The sequence below is a fragment of the Bos javanicus genome, chromosome 11 (assembly GCF_032452875.1).
Source record: "Bos javanicus breed banteng chromosome 11, ARS-OSU_banteng_1.0, whole genome shotgun sequence".
Classification (NCBI taxonomy): domain Eukaryota; kingdom Metazoa; phylum Chordata; class Mammalia; order Artiodactyla; family Bovidae; genus Bos; species Bos javanicus.
Genome location: NC_083878.1, coordinates 94,151,361 through 94,168,017, shown reverse-complemented (window position 1 = coordinate 94,168,017; position 16,657 = coordinate 94,151,361). Strand labels below are relative to the sequence as shown.

Genomic DNA, 16,657 nt, shown 5'->3' with positions numbered 1-16,657 from the left:
GGAGCTAAACTGAGGCAGAGAAAGAACTAACCACTGGGATTCAACAACATGAAAGACACAGATGACCTTGATAAGATTAAGTGGAGCAGAGTACAGTGGGGTGAGGATAGAATAGGATAATTGCAGAGAAAGTCATGTGTGTGTGTGTGTGTGTGTGTGTGTGTGTGTTTAGTTGTGAAAAAGTGGAATATTTGTATCTTGGTGGAATAGTTTGCCAGAAAGGGAAAATTATCAATGATGCAGGCATGAAAGGGGGTCAATTGCAGAAACAAAGAGCACGTGATCCGGTGGACAAGGGCAGCAGCAGGCCTCAGGTAGCAGCAAGCACAATTCTTCCTTTGTATCCAGAGTGAGGGCAGAGCTTGGAAAGGGCTCCGAGACAGGTAGATTGAAAGATCTGGTGTTTGGAGGGTGTGGAGAGTCAGGAGGCATTTGGAAAGTAGAACAAGGAATGAAAGCTGCGACCTCAGGATGGAAGGCGACTCCCAGCAAGACCATCTCTTATCAACAACCTCTCCCAACACCCCGCCTGCGCCCCGCCTGGCGCCAGGCAGAGGGGCTCTCTGATGAGTCACTGGGTGCCTCTGCCGGGGAGATGCTGAGGAGTTCACAGCCTAAGAAGGGAGACAGACCTGTAAACCGACAACTTCAATACAATGTGCTAATAATAAAGACCCATTCAAAGTGTTTTGAGAACAAAGAGGGAGGGAGTAACTCTGCCTGGAGGGGTCAGAGAAGGCTTCTCAGAGGTGAAATTTAAATGAGGCTGCAAGGAGGACAGGAATATTATCAGGCTGGCTGAGGGGAGGAAGGTCATTCAAGGTGGAAGGAACATCATGTGAAAGCTGCTTTCACAGGATGGGCAAGATCCTTCTACTGCTTCTCTCCCTGCTCCACCTGTCTGTCTCTTTTCTTCCTACCGCTCCCTCCCCGCCGCCCCCCCACCCAACCCCTCACCCCAAGCTGTTGTCTCTCAGACTTTCTTGGTTCAAGAGGAAATTTTTCTTTTTTGGAAAGTTTAATAAACTTCCGTTCAGCCTGTACTGAGTCATGACAAAGGTGTGTTTCACACTTAAACAAACGTCTCAGATGTTATTTTTTGTACTTGAAGAACAAGCTATTTTTAAAGAAACCCAAACTCACTGGGATTCAGCAAGGACGATTTCTGTGACCTCTTTTTAAGAAGTGAGCCTTTGAAAGGAGCATAGTGACCAGCGGTGGCAGCATAAGAGGACCTCCTGGCAGTTCTTTCCTTTAAATGTTTCAGTGAGCTTCACCTTACTAAGGCTTGCATTTTATCTTGGCTATCTGGTCTTCTGGAAAACTTTCAGGGAGTATGCAATAATTATCCAGTAACAGAATGAGCAGAGATGAGGCCTCCACTCTTAGAAGTAGACCAAGATAATAGTGGGGAGAAGGGGAGGATGGAGAGAATAGGCTGGATTTGAGAGAAATTTATTTTTATTTTTTTGCCAAACGCTGCAGCATGTGGGATCTTAGTTCTCTTCCCTCCAATCCCGCCCCCCACCCAAGGATCAAACCCACAGCCATTGCAGTCTTAACCCCTGGACTACCAGGGAAGTCCCTTGAGAGACGTTTAAACAGAGGCAAGGCCATTTCCCACAGTGGCGCTGTACTAATCTCGTATGGGTGGCCTGTCTTTGCCATCAGTTCTTCCCTCCTGAGCATATGTAACACTCCTCGATGGAGTCTGTATCTCCACCCACTTGGGTCTGGTCCTTGGGTCTGGTCGGGCCTGTGACTACCATGATCCACTGAACCCAGGGACGATGACGCTGGGCCAGTTGTAGGACTAGCTTTAAGAGCTACTGTTGTGAGAATCTTAAGACGTACAAAGAGGCTGCATATAAGTAGTCCAGTTCATTATTGCAGTTGAGCTCCCCAGCTAAGAGCATGAGTGAACCATCTTGGATGTTCAGCCCCACAGACCACTTCAGCTGAGTTCAGCCCCAACTGACCTCTGACTGCAACTTGATAAGGGACCCCAGGTGAGAAGCACTCAGTGAAGCCCAGCCAACCTATCAGACCATGAGAGATAATAATTACTCTGTTTTATTCCAAGATAGACATTTTAAAACAACAATGCTAGTATCATTCCTAACAAATAAGATTATTGAGAGAAATTCAAGATCTCTTTGTTACTGCATTTTCCCCTTTATGCTTAGAATATATCTCATTGAAGATGTATGGTCAAAAAGTACTTTCTTTTAAGGTCAATTGGGGTAATTTTTTTTTTTTCCTGTGGGCATGTTATCAACCTCATATAAAGTTATGTTCATGTTTTGACTTGTTTTTCATATTAGGGATTATTTAAAAATTTATATGACGTAATGATTTAAATATTTACATAAATTATTTATGGGATTTCAAAGTCAAAGCTATTTAACAAGGCTCATTTAGAGAAGCCTTACTTCCAATATTTTTCCTTCTACTCTGTTCTCTTTCTCCCCCATAGAACTCCTTTTAAAGCTTGGTTTCTCAACCTTGGCACCACTATTTTGGGCTGGATTATCCTTTGTTATGGGGGGGAAAGAGAGCTATTCTGTGTATTGTAAGATATTTAGCATCATCCTTGGATCCTCCCCACTAGATGCCAGTTGTTATAAAAACCAAAAAAAAAAAAAAAAAGCCTCCAGACATTGCTGAATGTTCTAGAAGAGGGGTTGAGGGGATGAGGAAGGAATTACACCTAGTTAAGAGTCACTGTTGTAAGGAAAATGATTTCTTGCTGGCTTGAATATTTGACCCCTAGTCTAAAATATCTGCATTTTATGTTAAACCCTTCATTTTAGGCAACCCCTTTGGACCAACATGAGCACTAAATTTAGGGCATCAGGAATCACTCATAACATGGCTGTCCCAGTCATCCAAAATATGCTTATATTATTATTATTTGTAGGTTATAAGATACACAATTTAGAAACTTCTCTTAGAACTTTTGGACCCTAAAAGTGTGTGCACCCAGAGATCCAGACACTGCAGTGCTTTCCCTAGTTTGCAAAGTACCGGGGTTGGATGATTTCTTAGGGCATTCCTGATGTCTGAAAGTAATCTTATCCTAAAAGTCAAGAAACTTGCTTTTCAAACTGGAGTGGACAGCACAGTGATTGAAAACACCAAGTTGAATCCCAGGTCTTTAGCTTGTCAGCTCTGTGCCTTAGTACAAGTTACATACCTTCCTGGAGCCTTAAATTAAAATGAAAATTAAAATCCTACTTTATAGGATTGTTATGAGGATTAAAGACATGATGTGGAGTTCCTTGGCTGTCCCTTGGTTGAAGACTCCACATTTTCATTAAAAGGGGTGTGGGTTTGAATCCCTAGTTAGGGAACTATGATCCTGAGTGCCAAAAAAAAAAAAAAAAGACAATGCATGTTAAGTGCATAATGTACTGCCTAGAATATAATAAGAGCTTAATAAATGTTGGCTGTTAGTGTAATTACCGTCAGGGCTAGGTGGTGGTGTGCCAGGGACTATTCAGAGCCACTTGATAGATGAGGAGTATCTTCTAGAGTGAATTTCTTCTTGAAGAGTTGGAAAAATGGGTTTAAAATTTTTTTTAACTCTTTATTTACTTTCATTTTTGGTCCCACTGGGTCTTCACTGTTTGCACAGGCTTTCTCTAATTGCTGCAAATGGGGGCTGCTTTCTAGTTGCAGCGCACGGGCTTCTCATTTCGGTGGCTTCTCTTGTTTCGGAGCACAGGCTCTAGGTGCATGGGTTTCAGTAGTCTCAGCATTTGGGCTCAGTAGTTGTGGTGCACAGGCTTAGTTGCTCCACGGCGTGTGGAATCTTCCCGGACCAGGGATCAAACCCACGTTCCCAGCATTGGCAGATTCCTATCCACTGTGCCACCAGGGAAGTCCCAGGCTTTGAATTTTTCTCCTAAAGGGAAGTAATTTAAAACATTATTTTCATGTTAAACATGGGAATAAAAGGTGAGATGTGTATGAATTTAAAAGATAAAAGGTGAGACTTCAAAGAAATGTTATGCTTGAGGTGGACGAATTTGGGCTTTATCCTCAGACCTCCTGTGAGAGAACTTTGGTGGAAAGTGTCAGCAGTCGATCTGTGCTGTTTTGCATCTTTAACTGATAGAAGTATCAGGGATATTAGAAGTCCTTCTGGAAAGTGGGGGCTTTCTGACCTGGAATTCCTGGTATTTTCTTGTCTTTTTTGAGGTTTGTTAGGGCTGGGAAAGTCTGCTGGGCATACATTCAATAAATATTTAAGTGCCTACTCTATGCCAGGCACTATTCTAAGGCATACAAAGAGAACAAATCAAAGAAATATTCTGCCCACGTGAAACCTTCAGTCTACTGGTCATTCAATATCAATAACTATCATAGCCTCAATGAGAGAACTGAAATGGGGAACAGGAGGGGCAATAGGTTCAGGGTTTCGGGGAAGAGATCCAGCACTTATGAACAGTTTCATAGCTTGTATGAGTCCAAATAGATATCCTGAATAGGCTGTTGAATGAGAGTCTAGAGCCATAGTTCTCACCTGGAGCTTTTATTTTTAATCTTTTTTTTTATTAAGTTGATATGTTGCATTTTCATTTTTCTTCAGTTCAAGAAATTTTAATTTTTTTTGGCCTCGTGGCATGTGGGGTCTGAGTTCCCTGACCAGGGATTGAACCTGGGCCCCCTGCAGTGGAAGCGTGGAGTACTAACCATTGGAACGCCAGAGAATTTACTCACTTGGAGCTTTTAGACATTTGTGATGGAGTTTTGGTAGTCATAATGGCATTTATCACAGGGAAGTGAAGAATGCTAGATATCCTGCAATGTATGGACAATTAGGCATCATGATTTTTTGAATGTCACACTGGGCATTTACATAGGTGAAAGTCCTGTGTACAATTATCTAAGCCTAATGACTAACTCCCTTTTTTCAAACAAAGACAAAGTACATTCTAGCATGATTTTAATATTCCAGGGAGGCAAATACTATGCAAAGTGAATGAAGATTACACCTTTTTGTGTTCAGACTCTACCAAGGGTTATTCACCATTTTAGAAAATCATGTCAGCAACCACAATTTTGCTGTGATGTTCAAGTCTCCTCCAGTTGGCATCTGAAGCTGTTGGTTTTGGGTCAATGGTTCTCAAACAGCAAGGTGCATGTGATCACCTGGGGATCTTGTTTCTTTTCTTCTTTTTCTTTAAAGAATAGAAGAGACTGTTTGGAAAACAGTGGAAAGAATCCAGGAGAGAAGAAGAGGCTGACCACGACAGAGGCACATTAAGGGGTGAAGTTCCTTAGAGGGTAGGTAAGGAGGGCATCCAGGCACAGGGGAAGGACCTGGTCTTGGTGAGAAGAGCTAGTTTTTGTACAAAGAGGGGAGGATGAGAGAATGGCTGGAGCTACATGTAGATTTAGAAAGATGATGGCACAAAGTTGAGGGATGTCCCATCCCCTAGGTCCCACCCGTCACTTAGGTCAGACTGGCCACCTTTATGTTTCCAGCTTCTTTCTACAGTGGCCTAGGGTTGGGGGAGGGGTGGGGAAACAATTGGAACACCAGACTGACTTGTACCTCTCAGGGCAAGTACTTTGGAAACCAGGAAATATACTGGAATAAGAGAAAACAGAAACAGACTCACAGACATAGAAAACAAACTTTTGGTTACCAAAGGGGAGGGGAGGGGGTGGTAAATTAGGAGTATGGGATTAACAGATGCACACTGCCACATATAAAATAGATAAATAACAAGGGTTTACTATACAGCACAGGGATCTATATTTAATATCTTGTAATAAGTTATAGGAGATCCAACCAGGCCATTCTGAAGGAGATCAGCCCTGGGATTTCTTTGGAAGGAATGATGCTAAAGCTGAAACTCCAGTACTTTGGCCACCTCATGCGAAGAGTTGACTCCTTGGAAAAGACTCTGATGCTGGGAGGGATTGGGGGCAGGAGGAGAAGGGGACGACAGAGGATGAGATGGCTGGATGGCATCACTGACTCGATGGACGTGAGTCTGAGTGAACTCTGGGAGTTGGTGATGGACAGGGAGGCCTGGAGTGCTGCGATTCATGGGGTCGCAGAGTCGGACACGACTGAGCGACTGATCTAATCTAATCTAATCTAGTAAATTATAGTGGGAAATAATTTTAAAAAGAATATGAACGTATATATAAATCACTTTTATGTATATATAAAACTAAATTTATATATATATATAAGACTGAATCACATATATATATATATAAAACTAAATTGAAAAAGCAAGAGCGTTCCAGAAAAACATCTACTTCTGCTTTATTGACTTCACCAAAGCCTTTGACTGTGTGTATCACAACAAACTGTGGAAAATTCTGAAAGAGATGGGAATACCAGACCACCTTACCTGCCTCCTGAGAGAGCTGTATGCAGGTCAAGAAGCAACAGATAGAACTGGACATGGAACAACAGACTGGTTCAAAATTGGGAAAGGAATACGTCAAGGCTGTATATTGTCACCCTGCTTATTTAACTTACATGCAGAGTACACCATGGGAAATGCCACGCTGAATGAATCACAAGCTAGAATCAAGATTGCCAGGATAAATATCAACAACCTCAGATAATGCAGATGATACCACTCTAATGGCAGAAAGCAAAAAGGAACTAAAGAGCCTTTAGTTGAAGATGAGGGTGAAAGAAGAGAGTGAAAAAGCTGGCTTAAAACTCAACATTAAAAAAACTAAGATCATGGCATCTGATCCCAACACTTCATGGCAAATAGATGGTGTAACAATGGAAACTGAGAGACTTTATTTTTTTGGGTTCCAAAATCACTGCAGATGGTGACTGCAGCCATGAAATTAAAAGATGCTTGCTCCTTGGAAGAAAAGCTATGAGCAACCTAGACAGCATATTAAAAAGCAGAGACATTACTTTGCCAACAAAGGTCCGTGTAGACAATGGTTTATCCAGTAGTCATGTATGGATGTGAGAGTTGGACCATAAAGAAAGCTGAGGGCTAAAGAATTGATGCTTTTGAACTGTGGTGTTAGAAGACTCTTGAGAGTCCCTTGGACTGCAAGGAGATCAAACCAGTTAATCCTAAAGGAAATCAGGCCTGAATATTCTTTGGAAGGACTGACGCTGAGGCTGAAACTCCAGTACTTTGGCCACCTGATGCTAAGAACTGACTCATTGGAAAAGACCCTGATGCTGGAAAGATTGAGGGCAGGAGGAGAAGGGGATACCAGAGGATGAGATGGTTGGATGGCATCACCAACTTGATGGACATGAGTTTGAGCAAGCTCCAGGAGTTGGTGATGGACAGGGAGGTCTGGTGTGCTGCTGTCCATGGGGTCTCAAAGAGTTGGGCATGACTGAGTGACTGAACTGAACTGAAATCACTTTACTGTACACCTAAAACTAACACAATATTGTAAATCAGTTATACTTAAGTTAAAAAAGATATTGGAGGGAATTCCTTGGCGGTCCAATGGTTAGGATTCCTTGCTTCCACTGCTAAGGCAGTTTGATCCCTGGTCAGGGAATTAAGATCCCACCATGCTGCCCCTTGTGCCCGCCCCCCCCCCCCCCAAAAAAGATACTGAAATAAGAGATACTATTGAATACTTAATGCTGTCCAGTCCTCCATTTAAGAACATTTTTACATTTTATCAAGTACCAAGCATCATACTTAGTGCTTGAGATATATTTCTCATTGGATCCTTACAACAACCATATTCTGTATGCAATATTATTATCTCACTTGATAGATAAGTAAGACCCAGGGAGACTGATTTTCCAAGGTCACACAGCTAGTATACCCTGAACCCAGATTTTTTCACTGCAGCTTGTCCCTCCTTCCCCTAGCAGACTCATGTTCTTCCTAAAAAGCCTAGCTTTAATGATCTCATCTCATGTGTTCCCTATCCCACCCAGGTAGAGAGATGACTCTGTCTTCTAGGTGCATATAGTCCAGGAAGGCAACAGACAGCAAAAAAAAAAAAAAAAAAAAAATACAGTCTAGTGCTATAAGAATTCATCATTTCATGAGGCTGTTGTGCCAAGTGGAGGGAGTTTAGAGAGTGCCTTGGAGGCAGCTAAGGAGTTCTGGGGCGAATACATTCTGAGATGGCTGATAAGAACGCCAAGGAGTTTTTTAGGAGGATAAATAAAGGTATGGTGGTTGGGGGTGGGGAGAGGGTGTTGAAAATGATTTGGGGCCTAGCACCTGGCTCAGGAGGCTCAGAAGTGCCATACTATGTCAACTACAGTTCTTAAGTTCAATGTGACTGGAGGGTCAAGTTGGCCTAAAGGAGGAGGGAAAGTAAAGGGCACTTAAACTTAAGGTCAGATCACTCAAGCTTTTTAAGTTGATTTAGAGTGTTTACACTTTATTCTGTGAATGAAGCAAAGTGTTAAAATGTTTGGGCCTAGTATGTTTAAAAGGTGGAAGGGCCCCCGATGGGGCTGCTGTGGGAGATCCCTGCTGTACCCCCAGCTCTCCAAGCCTTGGCACTGAGTGGTCAGGTCGTCTCCACTCTAGGCTTGAAATTCCTTTAGGGCAGGTAATTTCCTATCTCATTCACCTGCGCATCCCAGCCCCCTAGCACAGGACCTGTCATGCAGGAGGAACTCAGATAGAGGTCCGACATCGCTGGCAGAATGCTGGGTGCCAAGAAGGTGCCAGCTAGTGACTAAATAGCAAATCTTCCTTTCTTCCTCAGCAGTGCCGGGCCAGGGTTCAGCCAAAATCTGACCTAACTCTAAGGAGGTCAGAGAAGCCCTGGCCCCCAGCTCAGTCCCAGGGAGGTCCCTGAGGGGTGGGAGGAGAGGAGGTTGTTGACTAAAATGCAACTTCTGCTCAGTACCTGCAATGTGCTAGAAGAATTTGCACCTACAGTCTTTTCACCTATTGTCTCTCTCTCTTTTTTTTTTCTTCCATCCCTCCAACGGCTCCTAAATCAGAATTACTGTCCCAGTTTCCCGGACCAGGAAACTGAGGATCAGAGTGGTTCTGTAATTTGGTCAAGGTCACACAGCTGGTTGGTGCTGGCCGGGTGGAGGCTGTGTTTCAACCTTTTAACTAGTCAAAGCTCATTAACTTCCCCCTCCTCCACCTGGGGAGGCGTTACGGCACCTACTCCATTTGCGTAGCCGCTGGGGTCGGGGGTACAGCGCTCTGGGGCGCGGGGCGGGAGAGGCCGGCTCGCCCTAGTGGCGACCGGGAGCCGCTCCCAGATTCGGACGTTACGAAGTTTCCGTGGATTTCGCTCGCCTCCCTTCCGCAGCTCGTCCCCGCTCCGCAGCACTTACGCCGCTAGCGCAGCAGGGCTCAGGTGCTGCCGCAGGCGGGGGCCTGCCTCCGGGAGGGAGGCAGCGACGCAGTTTACGTAAGCGTCTCCTCGCAGGTGCATGCGGCCGCCACAGTGTGTGCTCCTTGCGCGCTCCCAGGTGCGCAGTTGGCGCAGGCGGCGGCGCGGCACGGCGGCGGCGGGCGCTGGCCGGCGCTCTCAGGTGCGGCAGAGCGCGCGTGGAGGGGGCGCGCGACGAGTGAGGGGGCGGGCTTTCCGTTCCCCGGCAGCCGTGGGGCCCGCCCCCTGGCCCGGCCAATGGGCGCGCTCGGCAGCGTCACGTGCTCGCCGCCGCCGCCGCCGCCGAAGCGGAGACCGGAGCCGCGAGCGCCACCAGGGCAGCAGCCGCCGCAGCCGCCGCCGCTGGGCTGAGGAGCCGGAGACGCAGGCTGACGAGGTGGCGGCGGCGGCGGAGCGGGAGCAGGGACCGGGCGCGGGCAGAGCGCGGCGGTGCGGGTAGGCTGCGGCGGAGGGGCAGGCGCCTGCGCGGCGGGCTGTCCCGGGCGGGCGGCGGTTGAGGCGGCGGTTGAGGCGGTTGGCGGTGCCGGCCCGGGCCCCGCATTGTTTGTTGTGCGTCCTTAGCAGCGGCGGCGGCGGTGGCGGCAGCGGCGGCCGGGGCGGAGAGCAGGGAGCAATCCCGGCCCCCGTGGCTCCGGCATTGTGGCCGCCGCCGCCGCAGTTGCGGTGCCCTGGCTGCTTCGGGCAAGGGCAGCGGGCAGTCTTCCTCACCTTCGTGGAGGGTGGTGGTGGGGGGGCAGGGTCCCGGCCCCGAGCGGGGAGAGGGCGTGGGCTGTGTGAGGAGACCCGGCGCTGGGGGCTCTGGGTAGGATGGAGGGTGAAGGGCTCTGGGCAGGTGTTGGAGGACGTTGGGGGCAGGGGCTGGGGGAGAGGCTGCGGGGGGCGGCTGGAGGGTGTGGGCAGATTTGGGTGAGAAGGAAGGGTAGAGGGATCTGGCCCACTGGAGGGTGAGGCCCTTCGGGCAGGTTCAGGAGATTCATGGGGGCCGGAGCGAGTGGGGGCAGCCTGTGGGGGTTCGGGAGGGTGTGAAGGAGGCTTAGGGAGGACAGGGGGCGAGTGTGATGGGATTGGAAGGAATCGAGGGAGGCATGGAAGAGGCGGATGTCCCGGCCGGGGCTGCGTGTGAGGGGCAACGAGTGGGGCCAGATAGCAGGAAGACCGTGGACAAAAATGTGAAGGGAAATGTGGAAGAAGGTGTTCGGCTCGGGGCAGTGTGGCAGGGTGAGCGTGGAAAGAGGTTGTGGGGGTGGGTGGAAGGAGGGTCTCTGGAGTGATGGGAAGGGAAATGGAGAGTGTTCAGGCAGGAGGAACGGAAGGGTAGGCCCAGAGGCTTCAGGAGACCCGGTGAGCGGTGTGAGGACAGGGTCTGTCCAGGAAAGAGGCAGGAGGGTCTGAGGCTGGAGAGATGGGCCCTGCCAGGGAAGAGCATGTGAGAGGAGAAGCAGGTATCTGATCTGGTGAGGCGCTCAGGGGAGAAGAGTAGAGGGCGGGCGATTGGAGCAGGGCCTAAGTTTGAGGGGTTTGGGAGAGAAGTCCTGACGGTAGTGAAGGGTGGTGGGGACGAGAGGAAGTACTGGGGCATTTAGTAGAGATCAGAGTGAGTGAAACGGAGGGTGTTCTCGAGGAAGTATGAATGAAGGTGGGGAGTATCAAGAGGGGGGACTTAAGGGTTGGGGAGACTTGGGAGAGGACCAGTGGAGTGCAGTGTGGAGGGCCAGAGGTGTGTGTGGGGGGAGGGAAATGTTCTTGGAGTGGCAGGTGAGGTGTGAGGACAGATGGAAGTGTTTCTAGGGCAGGACCTGTGGAGGGAAGTTGGGGAGAAGGAAAGAGGGGGGGTGGGTGGTGCGTGCTGAGGGGAGACGAGTAGAGGGGTGCAGTAGGGGTAGGTTCAAAGAAGTGTACAGGTCTGTGTACAGTGTGGGAGGGAGAGAAGCATGGGTTTGGGGGCTATGGTAGAAGTGGGTAGGAGGGAACAAAGGGAGTGAAAGGGGGAAGATAGGATATTTTTGGGTAGAGGATGCTGAAAAATGCCTAGTGCCAGCAGTAGTGGGGTAAGGAAAGGGTAAGGTGGGTATGTATGTAGACATGTCTGTGACTAGAACGTGGTAGGTTGGGTTTGGGTTTGGGGTGGTGGTGGGGGAAGTGGGATGTCCAGGTTTAGAGCAGGAAATGACTATTCAGGCTGGAGAGAATTAGGAAAACTATTGCTTGAAAGAGTGTGGAAGGAGTGGGTGCTGAAGTGTGAGGAAAGCCTGGAAAACTTTGGGTCTTGAGAGACTAAAGGAGCCACCATGTTTTGGGTCAGTGAAAGTATGTGGAAGGGCAGAGTGTAGAATTTGGGGGAAAAAAAACCCTAAAAGGAGAGGATTAAATTATTGCCTTAGAGGAACTGGAGAGTGTGTGAGGGTGTGTGTGGATTCTGGAATGATGTTATGGAAAATGGAGGACATTAAGCCCTTTACCATATATGAAAGTTCATGCTTCTAGGATCAGAGAGATCAGGAAGCCTTGATTTTAGTTCCAGAACCCAGTGAATGGGGATGGGATAAGGGAGAGCTGAGCACACACTCCCTGGTTGGAGGAGCTGTGGGTGGAGTCATTCTGGCACATTGGCCTGATGAGTGGGCAAATAGAGGAGCCATGCAGGGTCAAGAGGAGCGCACCTGGAGTGAATAGAAGCAGGACTACAGCAGGTTCAGGGCAGGTTTCTTTGTGAAGATTCTGCAAGAGGGCAGGGCCCAGCGTGTTTGAGGGCTGTGCATCAGAGGGAGGAAAGGATACCTTGGTGCGGTGTATCAGATACCTTGGTGCTTTCTGGGTAATAGGGCAGTTTTCAGGCATCTGGGTGATGTAATATCTCAGTCCCATGCTAGAGGCAGACAGAGGTAATGTATTAAATACATCCAGCTTCTAAAAGTGGCAGGAATGGAGCTTTGACTCTTTCAAGGTGGAGATAACAGATCCTCGGTTGTCTCCCGAATAGTTCAAGTAAAATTTATTAATAGAGGCTTTTGGATTTTCTGTTATTTTAATTTGAGTTGGGGAGTGCAGTGTTAGCTTTATTGTGGAAAGACTTTGGGGGTTATGTGTTATGAAGTAACCTTTAGGTGTTTGAACACAGACTTTTCAGCAGGTCTCGTTCAGTGTTCTGTGGCTTGTGTTAGATTCTTTGGGATTTGGAAGGATTAAGGAAACTGCTTTGAGACTGCCTCAGTAAGCAGTGTTTTCTAGAATCTTGGAAAGCGATTTCCTTTTTGACAGTTGAAGGTTCAGTCTTGTCAGATTTTGCAAAAAAAAAAAAAAATTATTTGATCATGTTGCAGATGTAACTTCAATTATTGCTTTCTGGGCTTCGGGTAGTGTTTAATGTGGTACCTAGTATGATCTCACATGAAAGGTCCTCTTTGGTACCTTGGGAAGCTTTCTGGGTTGATTAGTTTTCTTCTTTTGTCCATTTAGGAAGTATCTAAATTGTTAGTTTGAATAATGCAGCCATTGTGAGTTCAAATAAGTTTGAGTGGAAGTGGGAATCTTGCCTAAACATAATGAGGCTGAACAGAACACCACATTTTAAGTAATCTCTATCTGTAAGTATAAATATTTTAAAAATAAACTGGAAACCAGTCATTTTTAAAATCCAAATTTGAAGTGTATCATGAAAGCAGAAAAATAATGCTCTAAAGGCATTGCTATAAGATTTTATTTTTGGAGGGCAAAGTTTTTAAAAATATAAATGCCTTTTTTTGAAACTCTTAGCAGTGTTTTGAGATTTGATACATGTATTTAATGTAATTATAATGAACATGTTTGACTCCTTTGGCTTCCTGGCAGAGAATTTGAGCAGTAGGATATAAGATGAATAGAGTGACCTTTGAAAATTCTTTCCCATTTGACTGTTGTTTTCTCTCTGTATTTTTTAAGTCCATTGTGTTGGTTCATTTAATTGATTTGGAGCAAGCAGTACTTTCTTGTTCAAAATACTCAATTCTGGTTTAGTGTTCTGTTTATATGTGTTGTTCCGTGAAGTTCTAAGGTTTGGGATAATTTGTAGGCACTTTAAAATATTATCCTAAGTTTATGAACCAAGGCAAGCAGGTTGTTTAGACTTTGTAGGCTAAATAATTGGGTCTGGTTTTATTTTCACTTGTGACTTGCTGGACAAGATACTTAATCCCTTTGTGCTTGTTTCTCCTCCAGAAACCTGACTCTTTATCTACCTCCCAGGAGAATTGAGATGGTTTATATAAAACAAGTTTAAACCTTTCAGGAAGGTTAGCACTATGTAAGTAGGGGTAATAGCTATTATTTCTTTGACTCTATTTCGTGTTAGCCTGGTCAAGTAATAATTTGGCATTAGGTGGGTTAATTTGTAGTGAGAAACTTGGATAGAGATGAAACTTCTGTGAATATTAGAGATATCTGCAAATTGAAGTTTGTTCATCCTTTGCTCTACTGTCTACTAATTTTTCCTGGCTCATTTGTGCAGCTAAGTATTGTTGCTGATTTGAATTCTTGAGTCTGAGCAGAAACTTGTGAGAGACATTCTGAGTTCTAAGTATGAATTTCCAGGGACAGGATGTTTTTTATGTCTCAGAGAATTCGATTTCTAAATCAGAAATAATACATGTAATACATTTCCCTATGGTTTTTTGTAGAAAATTGATTAATTTGGGGTGATTTGAACAGGAAAATGGAGCTATTGCTTCTAGTGGCATTAAGCCTCCTTTTTCAGATTTATTGCATACTTTTTCCTTTTTAAATTTTTAGTTAGCAAATAATTACCGAATCTATTTGACATTTATGCTCTGTTTGTGAGGGAATAATTTTTAAATGCTTCTTAAATGTTTTATTTGGTTTATTAGTTGTAAAAAACCTCCAGATTTTGGTCCTGATTGACATTGCAAAAATGTAAATAGTAAGTTGCTTTATTAGGCATTAATTTGCTTGAGCTTGGTAATATGTGAAGCCCTGACAATAGTCTTTCTATGCTAACTGATCTATTCTTAGTAGTTTACAACCTTTTATAACATTTTGGACACCGTTACCCATCTTACTGCTCTTCTGTTTTCATTTGTTTTGCATGGATCCTTTTATTGGAAAATTGCTTGTTTTTAAAAATTTATTCAGCTGTAGAAAAACTGTTTCTGACAGGTAATTATGAGAGGCTTCATAATTCAGTCTAATTTTAGAAAACTGTTTATTGAGAGATGTATGTTAAACTTATATGTCAGTTAAAATAGAAAGGAATAAAATACTGAGACCAGATTAGTGGTGAGCTGAATACTTAAATGGTTTGAGCCTGAAAGATTTGCAATTCTTTAACTTTTAGGTCATACATTAAATAAAAAGGTGACCAAAGGACCTGATTTGTCACTTTCATGCTTTTTATTTCTTGAGGGTCCTTTAAGTGTATCATTTTTTAAAAAGTTTATTTATTTTTTATATAAATTTATTTTAATTGGAGGCTGATTACTTTACAATATTGTATTGATTTTGCTGTACATCAACATGAATCCTCCACGGGTGTACACGTGTTCCCCATCCTGAATCCCCCTCCCACCTCCCTCCCCATACCATCCCTCTGGGTCATCCCAGTGCACCAGCCCAGAGCATCCTGTATCATGCATCAAACCTGGACTGGTGATTCGTTTCAAAATGATATTATACATGTTTCAATGCCATTCTCCCAAATCATCCCACTCTCGCCCTCTCCCACAGAGTCCAAAAGACTGTTCTATACATCTGTGTCTCTTTTGCGTCTCACATAAAGGGTTATCATTACCATCTTTCTAAATTCAATATATATGCATTAGTATACTGTATTGGTGTTATAAGTTTATTTTTAATTGGAGGAAAGTTGCTTTACAGTGTTGTATTGGTTTTCTGCCTTATAAGTGTATCATTTTTGAGAATTACGATGTCTATCTCAATATGTGTGTTGCAGAGTGAATGAAGCAGCTTTAAATTTTAGTTATTTGGTATTCAAATTCTCTTAACTTCTGACATAACTAACAGTATGTAGAACATCGGCTTTCTTTAGTTAACTTTAGCACAACTCGAAAGGGTACAGTTGATTATATCAGTAATAAAATCACAGTTTTGCATTGTGTGACTTCATGGTTCATTTCCATTTGAAAAGTGAGAATTCTGTAGCAGGTTGTGTGATAAATTCTAAGGTCTAAATTTCTGGGTCATGGATAAGATGGAGTTTCTTCCTCCACCTGCAGATTTTCTTGTTCTTTGCAGTTTTCCAGGTGCTGGGAAACACAATATCCAGTTGGTTAGATCAGCATTTTGTTTATGAATTGAATTTAACAGTTAATACTATGGACATAAAGCAGAAAGTAATTGTCCTAAAGACTGTCTAGATGTATTTTAATTTTTTGTGTTGCTTGCCTGTTTTGTCCATTTAAGTCAGCAAACACGTGCTGACTTTTGGCTTAAAGGCATGTTTTGTGCCAGACCTGAGATTTCTTAGTAGGGCTCAATAATATTATTTTCAGTAAAGAACAGATCCTTTCCTAGATAGACTGGTCCTAAACATGGGAATGAAGTCTATAACTGTGGTTACCTGTGTTCAGTCAGCCTGCCTGAAAATCAGTATATTTTAAGACAGCTGGGTAGTGGTGACCTGATGAAGTGTTTTGTTTCTGAAAGTTAAGATGAAGGCAGTTCATTCTTAAGATGTTTATAATTCCAGATAAATCTCAAACATTGCATCTAATTATGCAGTGATTAGGCTTCTAGAGCTTAGGCAATCTACTTTTTAATCTAATGGAACCATGGGATACTGGGTAGCTCTTAACCCTGGACAGCTCAGGTTTAGTTAGTGAAGCTATTGAACTGGAGGGGAAAGGTGTTGTAGTTTGGTAGTGTAGGTTAGCAGCTAGACAAAATAAGCATTTGGCACCGTAGGTATGCATATTTTTGGTTGTTTTTGATGTAAGCTGTAAATAAGCTTATAATGCCAAAGTTTGCATGGAAGAACAGATACCCATACTAGTGATGAGGCTTTTTAAAAGATAGTATCTTAAAAAATGAGTATTAACCATGATGCTTTCTGATAAGCCAGCTTTGGGGTAAATGTGGAGTTATACAAAACAGGCTTTTGAAATTGGTCAGCATTATTGTTTAGTAGTGTAGTTTATTTTTAGAGCTCAGGGTTCACATACCTGGACTTTGGTCCCTGTGATAGCTGTGTAAGTGAACAGCAGAGTATTACATTTAAAGAAATGGAGGAACCAAGAGTTGACCCTAGAGCAGAGAGAGACTTTCAGAGCACTCCTTATGAAGCTGTATATCAAATTCCTGA

At 44.4% G+C, this 16,657-nt stretch overlaps 1 protein-coding gene across 12 annotated transcripts in view; it reads left to right on the top strand.

The window, feature by feature from the left end:
- The window catches only part of STRBP (spermatid perinuclear RNA binding protein), a 199,183-nt gene that overhangs the window by 16,997 nt on the left and 165,529 nt on the right, over positions 1 to 16,657 (top strand). For 2 of the 12 annotated variants that reach the window (XM_061433461.1, XM_061433462.1), the window contains exon 2: positions 5,195 to 5,292. The exons of 2 other annotated variants lie outside the window; for them this stretch is intronic. The gene's annotated coding sequence lies outside the window, so the exon portion shown is untranslated. Of the gene's footprint in view, positions 1 to 5,194; positions 5,293 to 9,620; positions 9,784 to 11,281; positions 13,628 to 16,657 lie in introns of those variants that run through there. 8 more of the 12 variants (XM_061433465.1, XM_061433459.1, XR_009739584.1 and 5 more) reach the window with 6 other exon arrangements.